This window comes from Streptopelia decaocto (genome assembly GCF_964273445.1).
Source record: "Streptopelia decaocto genome assembly, chromosome: 4".
NCBI lineage: Eukaryota > Metazoa > Chordata > Aves > Columbiformes > Columbidae > Streptopelia > Streptopelia decaocto.
In genome coordinates, this window is record NC_138658.1 from 9,539,025 (window position 1) to 9,562,083 (window position 23,059).

Here is a 23,059-nt window from a genome sequence, read left to right on the forward strand (position 1 = left end):
CCTCAGGTATGTTAAAATGTCTAGTGTCAAGCAATGTAAAACAGGCAATAAAATAAATTGTAATTCAGGCAATAAAATAAATAATTTAGAGATAATTAAAATAGCCAGTTACTGCCTACTGTAATCCTGTAATTTTAACTAACTTCTAGTGCATTTATCCTCACTTTCTTCAGCATAATTTCTATGGCTGCTAAGAATACTAACCTTTTGTCAAGAGGCAGAAAAGCAGCAGAGATTCAATCTTATAATATTAGCTAAAAATAAGTTTTCAAAATTAGAAGAGAAACTATAAAATGTTCTTGGATATCAGGCTGGTTTGCTATTATTTTAAATAGCTCCAATTCGATATCCAAGTACATAATAATAACCAGTCCTTCACAGGGACTCAAACTTCAAATGTCACACAAGTAATTTGGGTTGTGACATCTCTGCAATCCTAGTTATGTTTGAGAACACTCCTAACAAGTGGAAGGGGAAATTCTTATCTTTCATTCCACTCCACAAAAACTGTAGTCCACCAGTAAGTCTTGAGCTGAATAACCATCATTCAGAGAATACAGAAAGTCTGATCTACAAAGGAATATTAGACACCAAAATACTACAGCAAGAATGAAGAAGTTATCTGTTTTTGTAATGTAACTTTTACAGATCTATTGTGGTATTTATTCTCACTCAGAATGCCATCAATGTCATTAGATTATCTTTCAAAGCCATTAAGTCATACTTCCTCTGATACCAGTTTGACAACAGAGTCTATTAGACAAGAATCAGAATAAGGTTCAAGAAAAAACACACCATAAAACCCATCGTCTTAGGGACTTGAATACCGTAGCGCGATCCCGACATCCTCCTTTTAGCTGGTGCACTGCCTTTCACCCTTCTCTTCCATGGGGAGTCCTAATAATGTCCCTGTTCAAGCTGACCACAATCCATAAGCTTCTCCTTCCTAAATCAGCCCAAGGGTGACCAGAAGACTCGCAGCCACATTTAACCAGCAGGCAGTGACCATGCTCTGTGGAAAGTGCACTTCCAGATCTCACTTTCCAATCAAGCATCAGGTGCTGCTCATTTTAGAGAATTTAGTCTAAACACAGAGCAGCAGAATTGCCCTAAAAGTGGGAAAACGGAATTCGCAGGACAGCTACACAGACGGCTGTGCCAGCATAAGGGAGGTGGGTGGCACAGTACACCAGCGGGGGCGGCTGGCAGCCTCTGCTGCCGTCAAAAAACTGTCTCATGAAACCACAACTTCACTTTCCTGCAGATGGCCCTGGCCGCAGCCTGCCTGCTCTGGAGTTGCTCTACACGTAGCTTGCTGAACAGGACAGAGAGACGCTCTGGACAAGCAGCAGGTACAGATGGGAGCAGCAGGTGTGTAAGGGCACATGGCAGTGATCCTGGGCATTCACCTTGGAGCTGCTGTGAGGATTTGCATCTCCCTGCTGTGAGGAATGCTTCATGTGAAAAGCATCAACAGCCTCTGCATACAACACACGAGCTGTGATGGGAGCAGTGACCACAACCCAGGCATCTTCTCACCAGGCTGGTGGCTCAGTCCCAAGAGTACTTCTGTATCCTTGCTGTTCCAGTAGCAGTTACTATCAAGGACTGAACTGGGATCTTGAATGCTGTTTCTCCTGCCATTGTCTGTGTTCACTACCAGCTAGCCAGTGTCAGCAGCTTGCTGAACAAGCAGTCCTGATCACAGGCACAACCTCTTAAGTATGAGAATGATATGAATAAAATGACAAATAGTAACAATTCCAATCCTTTGGGTTACTTCAGTGCTTATAAAACCAATGACGGCTAAAGGAGCGTATCAAAGATTAATTTATTGATGACATGTGGAAGCTGGGCTTTGGGTGGAATGGTTGGTTGGTTGGTTGGGAGGGTGACTGGTTGTTTTAAAGTACATGGTTAGCAAACAATTCCCAACTCCCGTGCCCTTCTACTGCACCTAATTAAAGTATGTTTAAAAACTCAGGTAGGATACCAAATGTTTATTACACAGAGACCCAAGTATCACACAGGCAGACTCTGAAGATTAAGAGCAACCAAGCTGACCTCTAAAAAGTGCCGTAACAGCCTGAAGAGCGCAGTCTGTACGTAAGTCAGAAAATATAAAGGCTTATTTAACACACTCAGCAAGGTGACCCTTGGCCGCTGTGTTAAGAAGTGCATGGGGATAGAGGGACAAGTTGGGCAGGAAAATCCCGACCTCCTAGAGCAGACGCCTTGGGTGGAGGATGCACCCTTACAGCCAAGAGGCTTGGCAGACAACTCTGGGTCTGAAACATTCAGAACCAGCTCCTTAAAGCTAAACTCACACCAATCCAACCTATATTACATACTATTAAATAATATCAAATCGTAATATAACAGATACATTAAATCTCTGGCTCTCCTGACAGATCTTGACAACATAACAAGTAACTGTCCTCAATTAACAAATACTATTTTTTTTGTAATTCACGTTGTCCAACCGTTTAAGGTATAATCAGTAAGCACAATTAATGATGTAGACAGAGAGATTATCAACAAACAGCAATGAATTTAAATACAATAGTCCTGTAAAAAGTTTAGCTGTTTAACTACTGCAACAAATTTTAAATTAGGACAACTTCAAGAAATAGGGGAGGGAAGAGCACTTTGTCATTATCCGTGTTTCTTGTGTTGAAGCCAAGCAGATCTGTTTTTGTGGCACAAGCAGTGTAGGAGAGGGACACCACAGGGCAGTTCCAAGAGGAACGGAGTATCAGGCTTCATACACAAACTCGCACGGGCTCACCAACACAAGCTTGCAGTGTAAAGAAAAACACACACACAAGGCCAAAACAAGCAGTAACCAAAACTGTATTGGCTGGAGACAACATTGTTTTTGCAGAAAATATAAGTAACATTCGTATAGGGTCTTTTCATGAAATCAAGAGGGAATCTGAATCATAGAACCACTGACTGACAGCAGCAATTGTACTTGGTATGAATGTTAAGGAAACATCAAAACATCTTCAACACGGTTGCCAATAACACTTAAATGCTACAGTAACAAAACATAAATTATGAGGACATTAATAGAGAAATATATGATGTAAAACTAAACATAAAGGCACAATATTTACTTTTACTTTCTCTGAAAGTAAAATATTTCCAAAGTCAAATAATGATAAAGTAGGCATTGATTCAGTAGCAGAGATTAAGGAGTTCTGCTGCTCTAGCAATTCTCTCTGTAATAAACAGAAAAACAGTTGCAATGCAAAAGGTCAGCCTCTACATGCAGAATTATTAATAATAATACAGAAACATATCGCAAATATACTCAGAGAAATCGAAGCATTCGGTTTCTACACTGCAAATCTAACTTAATATGTTGACAAGACAAAAAACAATAAAAAATTAAGCACTATCCTGCAATATGTTTGAAAGAATTCAGCAAGAGTAACTTTTGAAGGCGAATAACATGTAGCTTAAGCATGTTTAAACATCAGTTAATTAGAAGGGAGTTCTTCTGTACATTTTCCCTTCTATTAGGGATGCTATTCTCATCTTTTTTTCATATTTTAAAAATACACAAATAAAACACATAAAAAACTATTTTCATTCAAATCATACCAATGAAGGCGTAAATTTTTAATACAATATTCTTTCCTAAAAGTTTCCAAGATTTTTTGAAGCCCAATGGAGATGTGCAGCAAACATCAGTTCATTTTCCCTACAACAATTGCACTCTTTTAAAGAGAGTATGCAAACATTAAATTACAGGGTTTACTATGATGCAACTACAAGAAGCATCACAAATTTCCCAAAACACCAACTTTGGAAAATACAACTGTTTTGAATGTAAAAAAATATGCTGAAATTGAAATGAGGCGCTTTAGGCATTACATAAAATGACAATGTGTCGCAATAATTGCATAGCAAGGTTAGTTCTGTACTAAGCAATGAAAAAGTTGCTATGGATGAGAACTTAGAGCCAACAATTTACCATCAGATGTTAAAAGACCATCGAAAAGCTCCATCCTTACTTTAAAGCATCCAGGTAGCCAGATATGTATGTTTAAAAACTGTAGCACCACATTTAATACAAAATATAAAAAGCAAAGTCCATCTTTTAAATACTTAGCACTTCAAGTTTGTAAAACACTTTTTAAGTCTGAAGGAAAAACAAACAAAAAAAGTAATGTAACTCTCCGTGAGGCCTCAAAGCCTATGATACCTGCACGAGAAAATTTGTCAGCTTCAGTCTCTTCCATGTTTATTTTATTGTTAATTTTTTGGAGTAATTTTAAATTTCAGAAGTTCAAAATATAAAAAAATCCCTTTAAAAAAATCTGCAAGATAAGCTTAAAGTTATTTTATAAACTTGAACTCTTCCACTGAGGTTTTATGTTAAGATTAGTAAATTCATTTGCAGCAGGTTTGAAACATAAGGACATACACAGTCACAGCTCCTCAATGCCCATCAGCTTTGGCTGTACCTTAATAATGAGTCAACCCGTTGCGATATTATACACAGAACATAGGGAGACAATCTGAAATGCAAATTAAACCAAGACTGCTTTAGTATAAAGACGGAAATATGATCAGTGTCTTGGAAAAAAAAACCCACTATTGGTCATTTGGCATAGGATGTCTCTCTGTGGTGCAGCACCAGCTCTGCTTTCAAAGGCTACCCTGTATTACCTCCATCTATATCTACAGGACTAGCCAGCATAGCTAGAAACCTGGAAGGTGGCCGAGAGTCTTCTATGCGTGCTAAATACATCTTATGTCAACTCTTCAGGAATAACACAGATATAATAAAGCACTTCAACTTTGAATTTAATGTGTAAACACTTGAAATTTCTTTGCTGTTATTTGCTTTACCACAGCTTCATATATGATTACTTTCTCACATACATTAAACATTTTCATTGGTTAACTAAATAAAATACATTTAATTAGTATTAAACATGCCCCACGTGTCATATGCCCACAGCGTTCAGTCAGATTGCTTCAGACTGTGCCATAAAACAAGAGGATAATTCACAAAATGATGTAATTCTAGTAAAAGGATTTCTGAAGCAGCACACAGTGCTGAGAGAGGATTAATATTCAGCTCTTACTTATGGACATAATAGTGTGCTCAAATAACAAATACTAGAGGTGAACATTTTCAGATATGAACGATAGGCTAATTTGTTACTGCATGATTTAAGAACATTAACTGTATAAAAAAAAACATGGCTGATATTTTTGTAAATCACAATAAACACATCTTACTCAGATACACTGCTGGATGCACTGCAATATATGAAGGTTACATCATCATTATTATTATTGACTGCATTATAGTATTGCAAATTTTCACCCCAAACTTAACTACTATATTGACTGGTGCCAATTAGGTAGTATCTGGTGTCATGAAAACTATAATAATGATCTCTCTGCATTTACCTCATTCAGTTACTTATATCAGAGTAGTTGTTATTACACCTGTTATAAAAGGAAATGCTAAATGAATGGAGATACCCAACACCATGCACATTGTGCCATAAGGCAGCAGAAAGAGCATTAAATACACCTTGAGTCAGGGATGTAAATGGATATCAAGGTCCAGAAGATGACAGCTGCACTTCCTAAAGTAATCCTCAGGGCTGTTAGAGGAGTGTCAGAAACACTCTGCGCAAGGCTGCAGCATGTAAGTTTTTGGAGGGGGAACAAAACGGAAATTCAACTTTGTAGGGTACCCAAGAAAACAACTTGCCTTTATAGTCTGCATGTTTCTTTTACATGTTTCAGGAAATACTGTGTTCCTTCCCTCATCCACTCAGTTTATTTAAAAGTACACCTAACTGCAAATGCTGTACGTAAATATCTATTTCTGTTACCCTATTTTCTGCCAGGTTTCAGTTACTGGTGATCTGAAGGTGAATGTCAAAGGGCAAGTCAAACCAAAATACTCTGAGCACTCAGCTCCCAAACATCTGAAGCGTAAGAAGGTGCACCACTGCACCAAGGGCTGAGTAGGGAAGACATGTCCTGCTGTGATGAGTGCAGCCCGAGAAATAACCTAGCAGGCAGCAAAACACCACGAATCCTGACAAAGCTGGTGATAGCGTCTAGCATTAAACGTTTATGCTACAAGAATATCAGAGGAAAGGCTCTAGAAAAAAAAAAAATTAAATCAATTACTAAGAACAAAAAGTTAATTCCTCTCACTTTTCACAGTATATAATTCATCGGGTAAAACTGTGTTCACCTGTCATTACGAAAAGGGAAAAATGATCCAAGCTTTAAATACATGATAAAAAGGGAACATGGGAGAACATTTATGTACCTGCTTCCTTTGCTCTCATTTAATCACCTATACTTGATTATAAAAAGGTTTCCTACACTGTCTACGTAAGAAACTGTAAGAAAATTAAATGAAAAATACCAATAAAAAGCTCTAAAAGCAGCAACACAAATGGAGAAGAAGGAATACTCTAAAAATTCTAGCTCATCTTACAAAAGCAGGTCTCCATCTGTGAACAATGGCATCTATCTCAGCATCGGCTAGCAATCAAGACTGGAAAAAAAATCATTGTGAAACAATGATACAACCAGAAATAAGGTAGCAATGAGAATCGTAGAGTATTATTAATGGAAAAAACCTTGCAGGAAACTTCAAATAACTTTAATATGATACATAACCAAGGCGGGGGGGGGAAGATCTAATGCACCAAACCATGAAATATTCAGCCTTTACTATAACTAATGAAATCCTGTGACACCTGAGACAAACAGAATATGGATGTGTAAAATCTGGAATACTGACAGACTTATGAAGACTTGAACTGATCCTAATTCATGACAATATTCTAATATACCGAAATCTCATATTACAACTTACGACATCTGCATCAGAAAATTAGACTGTCTGAATGGTTTATATTAGGCAGGCAAATAAAGTAACAAATTGTTTAAGTGGTATCAAGATTTACTTTCTTACAAAAGCTTATACACATAGACTATAACTATTTCTTAAATTAAGTCATAATATATTTTATAATTAAATAGGCATATAATTAATCTCTTCAGCCTAAATCTCTTCTACTGTAGTGTCATGATTCTTACTCCAAAGCACTGATCCTGCATGACTACCCAAAGTGAGCTGATCACCATGGCAGGAATATGTCTACTGCTCGCCACCTGTCAGCATATAGTTTGGTATCCAAACTTCAACAAACTTCTCCAGAGCAAAGCCTCTTTCTAACAATAATCTGTAGTAACTTCTGTGTTTTTCCTGTTGTTATTTTATCATTAGAGCTTGCACTCCACAGGAAACAATGAAGTGCATCTCCCCAGTACTTCTATGTCTTTAGTCCCTTTCATTGTCTGTACGTTTCTTCCTACCCCGACCCCCCCAACCTCCCGGTTACATTCTCCCACAGAAATCAGAAGACAACTGCAGAAATTCTGACAGTGGGATGTGCTAGGTCACAACTGTACGTTCTAGTAGTAGTATTATTTGACTATAAAACAATTTCTTGTATTCACTCTTCCTCCTTCACAGAAAAGCAAAGCTCGTATTAAAAGGAAACCCTGTGATACATTCAAATCTCTCCTCCTCATGTTTTTTTGTTTCTAAATTTAAAAGTTTGTTGTTGCAAAACATAACCTCTGGGCACCAAAAAATCTCACCAGAATAAGCTCTTCTATCTTAATAAGAGAGATCAAGAGACTATTCCCTAAGACAAAAGGTGTTCAAGGTCTTTGAACTGGTAGGGAACCAAGTGCCAGAGAGCTGTGAGCCTGCTTCAGAGATGAAGCCCTTTCCTAGAAACTTAAGACCTGCTCAACATAATTTATAGGCAGTACAATTGCCAGGTAGGAGCTAACCACCCAACCTTCAAGCAGCTTCTGGCTGCGCAATAACATACATGGTAATATTTGCCAGGCAGCTGTTGAGTGGGAATTTTCATGGGCACAACACAGGTGCAAGGCACCTGAAGTCTGCTTACACCCTGTGGCAGATCTGACCCTTATTCACTAAATTCAGGACATTTGTAAGATTAAGGGTTTAGAATTGAAAACAGCCTAGCGGGTCTGTGACCAAGGAACAAAACTTTTTATTTGAGCTCCTCTTTATAACAGGATTGCCAAATGCAGACACATGAGGGAGCAAGCCACATATGTGAGCTGAGACTCTCCCTACAGACTGTGCAGTGCAGAGTCGTTCACGTAACTTCCAAGCCATGCAACGACACAGCTCTGAAGGTCTCCCACCCCAGACCACAAGCACATCTGCTGCCACAGACTTTCAGGTCAGAACCTTCCCTGTTTTGCACAGGTTCCCTGTATTCCGATTTTCTATTAAGTCATTGAAAAGCTTGTATCTTCCCAAAGTAGAAGTTCTGGGGCCAGTTCACAGGCTGCACTGACATCATTAAGTGCCAAGGCCACACATAGTCAGGAGAAGAGGTATATTGCAGCAGTATTTGCTCTCTTCCCACAGCAGCAGCAGTGCCTGGCTGTACATGGGCAAAGCAGCCAGGTCACTGTTTCTGACAGGAACACAAGGTTTCCCATCTCACTTTTGAGGAACAAAAAAGACTGGCTGGAACCAGTCTATGGATGATGTTCCTACAATGCAGTGGCACTGATTAAGTCAATTGAGCTCTCCCTTGAGAAATAAATGTGCTGCATGTAATAAAACTACGTAAAACTGAAATGTTAAGATGACAATAAACCCTTCCATGTGTGCAGATTCTAGGCCAAAAAGCCACAGAGCTACAAAAATTGCAAGAGGCGGGGAAGGTGGATTGGGGGAAATGCATCAAAGAAAGCTTAGCTTTCACTACTACCAAAATGTCAAATGTGACCTGAAACAGCAGCTATGTTCTTTCTACACATTCTTCCCTGGCAGTTATGCAAACCAACTCTTTATAACTCAGTGTGGTAAACACACAGGTTAACAGAGCAATACAACTTGCCCCACCACCACCCTGCTGATTTTGTCAACTTCTCTGACAACTCTATAGAGCACACTGAAGAATTCTAGGCATCATGGAGTGTAAATATTTGTGGTTTAAGGGTATATTGTGTAAGAGGAATGGTGTTGCAACAGTGACTTGCTTTAAGCCTAGGAATGTGGTTTATACACAATTTAACTGCATCAAATACTTTTTTGTTTAAGCTCTCTCTGAGGAAGTATTAAGACTCTGGAAACAGTCCAGTTCTATTTCTTAGAACTGATCATTTCTGTAAGTTGAAGTCATTAGTGATGACTAACAATATTACTAAGCCCCTGACTGAGCTGGTTCTTTTGAAACATAATTTATAGACCTTTAGTACTTTGCAACCCAGTCATTTTCAGCCTATAAGAGAAAACAAGAATCCCATTTATTCATGTAACAGTACATCATCCAGCCCTTTGCATTTTCCATTACTGAGTTCATGCTAAAGAAATGCTCAGAGATAAACCTCGCTTACCCCCTCCACTATTCTTAGAGAAGATAAATGCTAAGGAATAAAGTTCTTCAATTCCCAAAAGCACTTTTTCAAAACGAATGTTCTAGCATTCACTACCTGCTCCTGGGGAAACATTTGAAAACACAGTCTTTACTTATTCCTGTCTTCCTGGTATTTATAGCTAAGAAAGTGGGACATTCTTATAATAAACAATTACAGACACTAAGAGAGCTCATCTGACCCACCCCTCCTAATGCTTCCTGAACAGAAGCAGATGCCAGGTGTTCATTGTTACAAAGACCTCTTTTCCATGGATACCCGGATCTGTAATGGATAAGAGTATGCTACAACAATAGCAGAGCCAATTCTTTTATTAGGTCATCGGTCAAAAGCATCAAGAGACCAGAAATCAGGGCACAGAGTGTGCCTCCAGTTATTTCTGTGGCTATGTTCGCATACACACTTCTGTTCAATCAGGCTTCTCAATCTCGAGGAAAAGCAAAATATATGAATCCAAGATGCTTTGTACAATAACAAATAAAAACCACACCTGTTGATTTTCAAATTCTACCCCAGGGCATTAAGAAAACAAAAGGCACATTTGTGCTCAGCTGTGAAGGCTGCCAACAATAGCAGTTTTCAGTTAGCTAATGTTCCTGTAGGGCTTTCTTCCACTTCCCACCCACTTTCTATCTTAATATTTTAGCGTTCATAGCATGTGCAAATTTGATAAATAGACACAGAGACTTCATTCCTACCTACAGAGCATGGATTACAAAGTCAGACATGGTACAAGTGCCTTCAGACCACTTCAGCAAGACACTATAGCCCTGATTTCTATTATAACTATAACCAAAAAAACTGCAGGATATTCCTACATTTCTTCTGTTTCTGGCATCACTGCTGAAATTGAGGAGCACTTGATGCACTTTAAACTGAGGTGACAAAAAGAGCAAAGGGAACTTTCGACATTAATAACAAAGCATTCGGCCAAGATGATTTTACTTTTTCATATTATTTGTGTTCAATGATATCCAAAATGAACAGACCCATGTGAGCAACAGAATGATTATAAGAATACAGACTCTATTTTATTCTAGTGTTGGGAACCTTTAAACAGTCATTAAAAGCACGCATTCACATGGTGCTGAGTTTAAGTTAATAGCCCCTTCCTTTTTTTTTCCCCTCCCCTTTTTATACTGTAAATTCCTGTGGATTTGAACAGCCAGCTGATGATCCACTCACTCCACTCTTCAGAGATAAGTCTTAAAAAAGCAAGACTACTATTAGTAAAAGTTTGAAACTGCTCCACTGTCCCAGCAAGCCACACTGGCATAAGTGAAAATGGCTTTAAAAAACAGTCCATAGTGAACAAAAAGTAGTTATTGTTTATAAGTATTTTGCCTATTTCTGGGTTACTCTGATCAGGTTAGAGGAGATAAATCTCCACTTTTTAAAATAATAAATATGTATTTTACATTTTATATAAAAGTACATATATAATTACATGTAGATGTTTTATATATATCCTACATATTATATAAACAACACATCTACTGAAATTCAGTAATATGCTGTACAACTCATCAGTGCCAATGTAAACAGAAAGGCCCTGAGAGCCAGTTCAGTGCAATTTTGATCACCTAGTCACCTACAACTGTTTGCCAATCAGTCTTCTCCTGACATTTAACTCTGTTTACAGCATGTCCCACCACTGCTCCTCTGTATCACCTCTTTTATTCTTATCTTCTGTCCAGTGCTGCATCTTGTACCACCTCCCTAACATATCTTCATGCAAGAGCTACATTTCCCTTAACAGGAAAACCTGAATGCACTTTCATCCAGAATCTTCTCCTCACTACCTTGTTCTGTCCCCACAGCAGTATATATTCCTTTGTGACTCAAACTCCCAAATTTTTACAACCAGTAGTCAGCCAAAACTACCTTAACTCTTCCTCTTTTTGGACCATTGTTTGGTTTTGGCAACAACTCTATGTACAAGACCTAAGCACATTTAAAAGCAGAAAAATAAGGATTCTTTCAAGACTGACCACTTCTGTTCCCTATTGCCTCAGTCTCAGCTTCCCACTTCTGGCTGGAACTCTGTTACTTCACATGGTAGAGCCCCCCAGAACTCTTCTCTCCCCTCATCTGGCACCTCAAAGCAGCTGTTCCCCACCACGTCTACCAGGGAAACCATCTGGGGTCCCTTAGCTGACTTGTCACTGTTTGCATGGTGTTTATATACTAGGTTTTGAAAGCTCTCCACATTTTGTTCTTGCAGGCCTATGCTCTCTGCATTTTCCCCTTCTATCTCTAAACAAATAGATGTCCTTCATCTTGCATGCTGGGAACTCTTCCTTTACTTCACTACCCTCCTTTCATTTTTGGTTCCCACTTTCAGACTGTATGCCCTCTACCCCTAATTTTTTAAATTTCTGTTGATAAATATCTGAGTGAATATTGTATTTCTTGCTTTGTCCGACCTTCTATTTTCTGCTGTTTTGTTTAATTTTTTTAGGCTTCTCAGTCATGATTCATATGTCCTCTGAGGAATGGCTGAGGACACTGGGTTTGTCTATTTGGAGAAAAGGAGTCTGAGGGGCAACCTCATTGCTCTCTGCAGCTTCCTGAGGAGGGGAAGTGAGGAGGGAGGTGCTGAGCTCTTCTCCCTGGGATCCTGTGATAGGACATGTGGGAATGGTTCAAAGCTGCACCAGAGGAGGTTCAGACTGGACATTAGGAAGTATTTCTTAACCAAGAGGGTGGAGGAACACTGCAACAGCTTCCCAGAGAGGTGGTTGATGCCCCAAGCCTGTCAGTGTTTAAGAGGCACTTGAACAATGCCCTTAACAACATGCTTTAACTTGTGGTCAGCCCCGAAGTGGCCGGGCAGTTGGACTAGATGATAATTGTAGGTCCCTGCCAACTGAATTAGTCTTTTCTATTCATATCTGAGTAGCTCAGACATTAGATATGATAAGTTATATTCCAGAATATGCAAGCTTGCTTCACTGACTCTCAGCAGGAGTTAAAGCAGAGCACACACCTGAGCAGACCAAAAGCACTGACACTGCTTTAGCACAACATGTTTCAGCCAAACAGCAGGTTCCATTTTTCAGATATTACAGAAGAATATGTAACAATTCAGCAGTTGGAGTTTCAGGGAGCTTGCCATCTTTCTGCATCATACAATTTGACAAGTGTGGAGAATGGGATTAAAGGAGAGCAATTTGATGAAAACTCTAAATGCCTCATACATTGAGCTCCTGAAACTCTTTCCATGTATCCCATTGTGCTAACAGGTGTGAAAGCTACAATATATGATGTATTCAGAAGAATCACAGATTTAGTTTCCTGATTCAGTCAGAAATGCCTCAATTAACAGGAATATATGCAGTGAGTCAGCACATACAGCTAACATGAATGACAGCTTCATCCCACGTGGGGGACACTTCAAACTTGGTGAGCAGCTTAATGACCATTTGCTTTTAAATGGAACTTGATAAATTTGTTAGATTTTTATCACACAGCTGTCTGCTGGCTGTGTTGTATTAAGTATAGAGGTTTTATTTGCCAGTCCTGTGTTCCAGCAAGTGAAAATGAAGTCCCTCGGCAAAACACTAAATCCTTGAGTACTTGCTCCCGCCTATTGTCACATACCCTGTCTACACCAACACTGAAAATTAGCGTTATATTATCTCTCTTCAGTGAATAGCTCTAAACCATCACTAGGGAATTTTTCTCTGCTTAGCTCATTTCCTGCAAAAAGTTGCAGTAAGTTTGCAGGAAACTACAATACTTGGAAAAAAAATATCTTAGGTATTGAAAGTCAGTTCAGAAAAGTACAACACATATAAGAGATGACTGGAATTTCAGGTTTTGACTCAGCAGTCTAACAAGCACTGAAGAATTACAGTTTGCTGCTTCTGAGATATTCTGCCATCAAATGTTCAGTGTGACTAACGTTTATGCCTGTCCAGTATTGTTTCAGGCATAAGACATATTCATTTTCCCTCCGAGTGTTGATAAAACAACAACTGCCTAATAGTAAAAAGAAAAAAAATGCAGACTACTATAAAACCAAAAACTAGCATCAGACACAGCAATATGTAAACTATGGTTGCAAATTATTTTTTTAACTTTAAATAAGTCATGACCTACTGACTGACACTAGCTAATTTTAATACAAGTGACTAATTACTACATGTAAGACATTAAATCATGATAACTGCCCAGGACACCCACTTGGCTTGGACAGACATGGGTAAGTTACTGATTTTGTAGCTGCTGCAGGGGACAACTTTTGAACTCTGACTTTAAGTTCTTCACTTTGGCAATATTTATTTTTATAAAGCATATCGATGATCACTATCTTTTGCCTTGATGTAATTTCTAGAACAAGATATTGCACTAATTATTTGGGAGGAAGAAACTTAAAAATTTTCATTGTATCTTCAAACAGAAGATGACCAGTGGGGATGTTCAGCTCACTGATAGCCTACGGATGCTACAGATTTCCATTATTTAATGGAAGGGGAAAAAGAGTAGTCAAAGGCAGAAATTCTATTGGGCAGAAAAGGTCAAAAACTTTTATTTCCAACATTTTCTGTAGTTGCTGTTACTTTAAAACTAAACGTTACACATGACTTATTCTACCAGAGACTAGGGGCTTCTTTTATGCAAATCCACTTGAAATCACTGACATTTATCTTAATAAAGGCACAGGGACTTTAACCCCCTAGGAGGAAACAACTGCAGAACTAGAATCAAGTCCAAAAAGAAGAAAAATAATGGTTTGGCAACTATCACCATGACTCAGAGGAAACTTACTAAGCACATCAAAGCCAAAGCTTTTCACAACAAAATGAAATGCTAAGAATACATAAGCACATGCCTACAGGAATAGGCTGTACTAGTATTATAGTACTAAAGATACTCCTGCATTAATAAAAATATCCTAATGACTAAACTTGAGTATTTACCAAATAGTCGGTCTTAAGTAAAACACGTATTTCTACATGGCCCATAAAAAGCTACAACAGGAATAATAATAAACTCAAAAAGGAGTTCCACATTAAATAGTAATATGATTATCTTCCTTCCATTAACTTATTTTAAAAGAACGAAATGGTTTATGACTAACACACCATATTAATTTTTTGCTACTCTGCCAAATTGGTAAGTCTTTGCTCATAAGAATAACAAGTCTCCTCCTCAGATAACATGTGCATTAATATGTTTTAACCATCTGAAGTTGGTTATTACAGCGGTCTTTGATACCAGGATTCTGATGCCATAACCTCCCAAACTGCAGAAGTATGGTCTTATTTTGAAAGTGGGTCATTTCGACACTCTTTTGAGAATCGCCTTCTTGTAACTCAATTCACTGCAAACACAAGACAGTACCCAGAGTCTTTTATCATTAAAAAATGAATCTCAGAGGATTACTGTTGTTACTGTTGAAGAATTACCACAGCAATTTCAGTCAGTGAAACCAGTGCTAACTGGTGAATCCTTTATTGAAGGTTAATGGTCTAATTTGTACTAATCTAGAGTTTTGTCCCCAAGTTTGAGCAGATCTCTCTTTCTTTCAGCTGGATTTTCTAACAACAACATAAACCCACCATAATTGATTGAACCACGAAAACACAAAAGTCTCTAACACTTGAAACAAAGAATACATGCCCAAATCCTGCAAGTGTTTTGCCCCATTCCTAATTTGTTCTATTTCAGTAAGACATTCACGCATAAATACCTTGCCTGATTCAACAGTTGCCATCATTTCACTCTTTCTACAGACAGTTAATCAAGACGCTCCCAGAAGTCTGAAGTTTTGTGGTTTTGTTTTTTTTTCTTTTTGGTTGGTTATTTTGTTTTTTTAATTAGGCTGAGGAAAGAATAAATAGGATTTTTAAAACCAGCCACAAATAAAAGGGAAAACAAGCAATAACAGCTATTTAAACTTTTGCTTTTGACAAGTTTCTGGGGTTTATTGGGTTAACAAACTCTCTTACTTGTGTTCTTTCATTAGCTGCTGTACTCTGTGTCATACATTAAATCCAGAAGATAATCAAAGGAACTGTAAGCATACAGAAATCCTGTATCTGATTAAGCCGTCTAGTACTGCAAGCAGGGAGGCAATTTATCCTCTTTAATGGTCAGTGGTTGCACAGAACCTGCCTAAAGGCACTTGAGCTTTTTCTCACTATTAGGGCAACTAGCACTTGGGTATTTGCATGGGTAGTGTTAATTCCCAAGCTGCCAGCCTTTTCCCTAGCTACCCAGCTTCTTCAGAAACACTATAAAATCAGGTTATTTCTCCGCTGGCAAAATGAACAGGTTAATCAAATTGCTCTCCACCACAGGAAAATACAAAGATCCTAGACCACACAGAGCATGAGAGAGAGACAGAACTGTGAGGAAAACCTGTCAAAAGGAGAAAAACACAATAATCTTTCTATGTAAAAGAACACTTGACACATTTCAGTTTCTCCTAGTGTCAGATTTATCCCTAGTACAACTTCAGCATTGAAGATATGATCAATTTCTTAAAACCACATGTAGCTTTCGGGGATAAAATAAACTCAGTCAATAGACCATTCTAGATAATGAATGTTTATCCCTTGTTTCTGTAAATCAGGAGCCCAGGAAAATACTCTAATGCTCCACAGAATGAAAATTCTGGCACAATGACTAATATTAGCTATCTGAAAGGATAAAACTGGAATATTTTAAATGGTAATTATTGCATTGTATTTAATTGATATTACAAAAGACAAGAAGAAAGTAATCAATATAATTGGAAAATTGTTGAATTTGATTAGCCTGATGATTTAGAGACAGTAAGTATATAAAAATATACTTACAGCAACATGATCAGTTCAAAAGATACATGCCACTACTTTATATTATTCTAATTAGAGATGGTATGCTTGAGGTGTTCTATTGCCAAACCCTGATCACTGATGCAAGTATGTCCTTGAAAAGTCACAGCACAGGACTCCAGCAAAAAAGAAACACTTACAATCACCCCCAAAAAATGCAGCCCAAACCATACCTAAACAACAATAGTAAAATGCAATTCAGAGTCAAATGGAAGGACTTCAGTTTGCTCAGCAGAAAAACCCATGACTAGATAGAGGTTATTTCCAACAAGAAAAGCTGGTGTTTTGTCCAGTTCGTGTTCCCTCCAAGTATCAGCCTCTGGTACCATCACTGTTTTTTGCTAGGATCTGCTGCATATCTGAAAAGGTTATTTAGTGGAAATACTTTAAATTATGAATGTTATGTACCACTTTTATTAAACAACCCAATTTAATGTGGTTTCCATGGTTCAGCTGAATACTGTACTTACCATATACACTTTTCCACTAACTGAATCTACTGTAGAGAAAAATCTTTCTCTTCTGAAAGTGAGGTAAGGGAACTGGAGATGGGAAGTAACCCAGCCTCTAGTTGTGTTATTTAATTAAAACTGCCAGTTCTAATTAAATTGCTAGCAAAGCACTAAGGAAATAATACCACTGTTATGCCAAATTTATAGAATAGAAATGTATTACTCACATACTGTATTTGCCCACAGCCCATTCAGCTAAATCCAAGAGCTCACAGCCAGCATGTGTATTGAACAGCTCTGGGAGATGGAAAGGCTTTGTAGTTAAGCACAGAAAAAAGGACAATAACATTTTCACTTTGCTTCTAAAACACCCATGAGAACTGACACAGAACACATTGATAATGCACAAAAGCCACTCTCAGCAATTTCTGTTTCTTCCCAATCAGCTCATCAGTTTTAAAACCAAATCTGCACTTTAGTGCCTTTCCACCACCTGTCACACAGCTGGATGTGCTCCAACTGAGGGCAGAGAAACCCGTGGCAGTATTTTTTCAGCTGCCTATGGCCTTTGAGGGAACAAATCTGTGACAGGAAAGTAGCTTATAAAATAAACTCTTCAGAATAATTCATTAACAGACGTTTTCCTAACACTTCTAATGAGTGCTATGGGGGGAGGAGGATAACTGATTAAAGTTAATCTGAAGAATCAATGATAGTGAAAAGGGCATAAACTGATCCGGGCCCCTAACCTGAAAACATGCCTTGAAAGATACCTCTTTTTACAAGTGCCCTGACAGACAGTGTAATAATGGGATGTTGTAAAATACTTGTATTCTTCTCCTCTTCAAAAGAAATACAGGTATGTTACATTTCTGTCTTTCTTCCTCCCCTTTTCACCCACACATACCTTTTTTATTTTCTTAGTATCACCAATACCCACAGAGAGAGGGGTAAGACTAGTTAGGTATACTTTAGCCAACCCTTCCTTATTGGAAATAGTTGAAGATATAATTAAGGGCAGCGTTGCCACTGAATCAACAAGTGCACAAAACTGTGCCAGGACAATAGAGAAAGGAGGTGAGGGACATTTCAGACAGATTTATTTAAAGTCAGTCCCCTCCAAGAGAAATTACTGCCGTATCATACCAGGATCATCTGTAGATATCAGGTACAAAAAGGGGCAGGACCTATTTAATTTAAAAATTGTCTTTTTGCTTGGAATTTTCTCATAAGCTTCTCACTAGGATCAAATCGTTTGCCATTTAAACTGCTGTCTTCTTACATGGTGGAAAACACTCTGCAACCTTCCCTCTTACCCAAAAGTTCCTGGTTTAAGGCACCTATGATGTGGTGTTCACCTTCCACTGAAGATCTAAACATCCTCCAAGCAAAGCTGCAGCTGCAGACAGGACAGGATACCAGCTAAACATCACTTCTGCCATTGAATCATTGAATTGTTTTGGTGGGAAAAGTTCCTTAAGGTCACTGAGTCCAAGAGTTAACCTAACATTGGCAAGTCCACCTCTAAACCACGTCCCTAAGAACCTCATCCATGCCCCTTTTAAACACCTCCAGGGATGAAGACTCAACAACTTCCCCAGGCAGCCTGACAATGCTTTCAGTGAATAAATGTTTCCTAATATCCAACCTAAACCTCCCCTAGTGCAACTTGAGGCCATTTCCTCTAGTCCTATTACTTACTACTTGAGGAAAGAGGCTGAGCGAGCTGGGGCTGCTTAGGCTAGAGAAAAAGCAGGTGAGGGATCATTTCTCAAGGCATAAAGAAGATGGAGCCAGGCTCATTTCAGTGGTGCCCAGTGCCAGGATCAGAGGCAATGGGCACAAACTGAAGCACAGGAGGTTCCCCCTGAACATCAGAAAGCACTTTTTCACTGTGACGCTGACTAAGCACTGGCACAGGTTGCCTGGAGAGGTTGTGGAATCTCCATCTTTGGAGCTATTCAAAAGCCATCTGAACATGGCCCTGGGCAGCCTGTTTTATGTGACCCTACTGGAGCAGACAGTTTGGGCCAAATGACTGCCAGACGTACCTTCTAACCTCAGCCATTCTGTCATTCTGTGTGATTCTGTGAACCCTCAGCATGAAGAAAGCCTAGATGCTGGATATCCCACACCAGCTGACTCTTATGAACATTTGGCTTCAGTGTCTTCAAACACAAGTGTTTCAAATGGAGATCATGATCCTCATTCCTTGACTGAACAGTTGTATATAGTTTCCAGAGAGAGTTCCAAAGTCTGGATTGATATCAAACCAAGCTCTTCACAGCTCTTCAATACCAATTTCAAGAGACAACTACCCATTTAATGCCACCGCAGGAACTAGTAAGAGCATATGCATTCCTAAAGCCCTCTCACCTCCTAGTAAGCAGTTATCAAACACATGGGCTGTGGGCTGGATCTGGCCCACCTCCTGGTTTTATCTGGCCTGGTACTTTGTTTCCACCAGGCAGCAGTGCCAAGCTCCTTGTCCCCAGGCTCCTTGTTCCCTGGTTCCTTGCCCCCTGGCTCCTGCCAGCGCTCTGGTCACCCGTGCAGTGAGTGTGACGCAGGTTGCGCTGCAGGAGCAGGAGAACGGCATTTGAATGAGTCTGACACCCCGTCCTAGTACATCAAGATTCCATTCGTGCAACCTAGTAGATGTTTCTCATGTATCTTTTTGTGTTTAAGAATGCAAAGAAGTCTCCTGCTTAGGTAATTTCTATTTTAACAACACCTTAACTAATTTGCCATGAACTTCCTGCTCTGAGATTTCCAAATTAATTGTAACCACTCCACACCTTTGCACATCATACCATTTTCTGGCAGCTTAGGTAACTACATGTGAACGCAAGCTATCTGTTTGCTAAACAGGATGTCCATCATGACAAGAATCTCACTGTCAAGGAGATCAGGATTAGGCTGATAGTAGCAAAACCTTTAATTCTCCAAGCTATGGTGTGGACAGATGTTGATTTCTTGCACTTACTGTTGCACCTATTGAATACAACATGTAACAATATTTACTGCTAATACAGCTGACCAGATTTTCCTCTGGAACCTGCCTTAGTTTTGCTCCTCAGGCAACATAAAGGGGAGAGTGCAAATAAGCAGAAAATTTCCTTTTAGAGAAGGAGTTCTCTGATTCCATCTTTGCTCCAAATGTTCACTTACATGAATGTATCAACAATGAGAAAGTAGTATACTGAGGAAGCATTAGTATGCTGTGAAGCATCAGTCTAGCACAGATACACTTGAAGCTAGATGTCTATCTTGAAAGCACACTAGGGCTAAAGCAGCTTTCACAATTAGCAAGTGCTAAATAGCTCTTTGTACCACCCTTTCACTTCTGCATAACAAGTACAACAAACTCTTACACTATGAAGCTGAATTGAGTGATAGAGCCATGGAAAACATTACTCTGTATTGCCTAACTTTCACATTCTTAAAGTCTGATTCATAAACTGTATCACTGCTGAACTGTGTGCAAGGTTACTGTGCATCATGTATTAATAGAGTTGTCTTCAGTCTTCATCCACCCAGCTCCCACATGTACAATACTGCACGTAAAACCTGTGCTATGCCAGGTAAACACTAAAAACCCAACCATGGAGGTATGACAGAGCACCAAAATCCTGATAATACTGGAAATAGTAGTACTGCAATTATCTCCTCCACAACACTGTCCACTGCTATCTGTACGTTCCTGAATTTAGTCCTGAACAAGGATGAACACTCTTCAAAGGGTAGGGTTTTTTTAAAGTTAATCATTTAGAGGAGCTCCTACTCAGAGAAGAGCTAATAGGCACCTCGGTAAACATACAAAGCCAGATACTCACACCCTTCCTTGGCAGAGGGCCAGTCACTGTAGTCATTATTCTGGGAGAACTCTCACTGATGGAGCTGGTCCACGCCGTGCAAATCATGAGTCATGCTACAAAAACTTGGCTCCTGTAGTTGTTTCCCATCTAATTAAAATTCACTCAAACATCCTACAATCTGGCTTTTACCATAACAATATCGGTATCTGTGGCTGCTGCCAAATGACTGTTCAGCACCACAAACTGGCTCCAGAGGTAGCACATACACATAATAATACTGAAAGAGACACTGAAAATCATCTATTTGATTGCCTCTTTCTTCAAGGGACCCAGTTATAGGCAACCAGAAATCAAGCTGCTGCTTGTTGGTTTTTTTTTTTTAAAGAACCAATTGAAGCAGTAGTAGTACAGTGTAAAAGAAACAAATATGCACCAAGTAAACTGTTTCCATATATTATAGGATAGCCTAAAAGATTTATTGCATATGGCTTGACTTCACTTTTTCCTCCCAGAGGGTTTGTAAAAACCCTTCTGTTGCCTTTTATTTTTAATTGGATGTTTTTAAGCAACGTTTAGTTCATTTATTTTATTGGTTCTATTTCTGCTTTAACTCTCTTGAGAATTTCCTCAATTACTATTTATATTTTTACAATGTAATTCAAAGATACCAGTAAAGATTTGGTGACCTGTACAATTATCAGGCATAAAGGAATAAGACAACATACTACTGAGCCCAAAGGAGTCAAGATGAACATTTTCTCTTGCAAAAAAAGATTCCTTGGGTCTGTCTCTTCATGTAACCTTGTGGATCATTCTTCAAAGCCAGTGTCACTGTCATATAAGATTGTCATATGGCTGCTGAAATGAAGTTGCACTTAAAAGTACTTTGAGGCTTCATATTTCTGCATACAGCTTCTTCAGCATGTACTAACCACTAAGAAAAGAGATGAAAATACGTCATACTAATGTCTTTGCCTTTTAAGAGAACAAAATTCAGTCATCATCAGCAGAAATACACAAAAAAATAAAACATTCCTACTGAGAATAAAAACTAACCCAATCTTTTTATCTATAATATAAGCAAAGTACAAAAGACTTCAAAGAAAAAAAAAAATCACCTTTAAAGCCCAAATTAATAGAGGTCTCTTTTGCAAGTCCATGTGCTCAGTGAGACAGTCATGTCTTTAAAAACAGACTAGTGTTCCGCTATTTTAAATTAATGTTCTCTGCTATTAGAATAATAGTGCAAACTATGCTCAGATCAAGAAAATACCTAATTCTAGACACACAGCAAAAGAAACAGACACGTTTTACCCACTGCAAGCATTACAAAAGGACTAGATGCTTACACTTCTTTCAGAAGCTACCCAAGTAGTAGTACAAGTAATTGTATTTTCTGAAAAATCACTATCCATGAGTTTGTCTTGATCTGGATGCACAGTCCAGCGGTAAGGAGAACCACCTTACTACAGCTATCAGTGTACAACTTTCAGCAGTGGGTAAAGCTGCGTTGCAGGAAGACCCCTTGATACGAATCAAGGGAAGAAACATATTCACAAAGGTTAACTTCAGCTAGAAAGACCAATCTCAATGTACTCCTACCACAAAAAAGGAAAAGACGTCAGCATTTCAGAGCAAGCAGCCAGTTTCAGGTGCCCTGAACTGCTCTCTGTTGGAACTTTTTGTACAGAAGGAAACTCCTCAAAATTAATCCTTGGGAATAGATCTCACAGTCACATTAACTACACAAGTCCTTCTTCTTACAGTACCTGCTTAGAGAAGCAAAGCCATGTGGCGAGCAACCAGGATGGGCTGCATTTCTCATGTCACTTAAACAAAACTTTTTTACCAAAACATCACTAAACAGGCTTCTCATTTTCTGGATGCACAACTTGAGAATTTGATATATAGAACTACTGAGTGCTGGGGTTTGCAACTGAAGCCAGCGGAATGCCTTCAGTAGATAAGATGGGATTTTTTGAAAAACAAACCAAAACAACTGGGTTTCAGGTATCTCGAGTCAAAATTAAGAGATTTCTTTCTTAAGTCCTTATTGTTAGAAGGGGAATAATACATCTTCCACATCACACAGAGGAGACTGAGAGAAGAAACTCAATTATTTGTTTAAGCAGCATTGCAGTGTTATATTGATACAGAGCAGAAAACTGCAGAATGTGTAACTGTTTTCAGAACAGGAATTTAAGAGTTGATGTTAGAAAAGACACAAGGCCTCAAATGAGCAACACATCAAGTGAGCGCAACTCATTTAGTGCACTAAATGAAGCCAAGGGCTTGTGATGAAAAAAAGAAATGTGCTCATGGGCTTATTACAAAGCTGTGCAATAATGTGAATCCACAAGGGAAGCAATCTAAGGGGGTGGTGGTGAGGGAGCAAGTAATTTATGAATAGTGGAAAGTTCAAAGGCTAGACAATTTTGAAGCCCTCCAGACTGTTCCATGAGAAACGGCA

At 38.8% G+C, this 23,059-nt stretch overlaps 1 protein-coding gene across 12 annotated transcripts in view; it reads right to left on the reverse strand.

Moving 5' to 3' along the window:
- Positions 1-23,059, reverse strand: part of CAMK2D (calcium/calmodulin dependent protein kinase II delta) — a 160,335-nt gene that overhangs the window by 98,229 nt on the left and 39,047 nt on the right. The gene's annotated exons all lie outside the window — the stretch shown is intronic.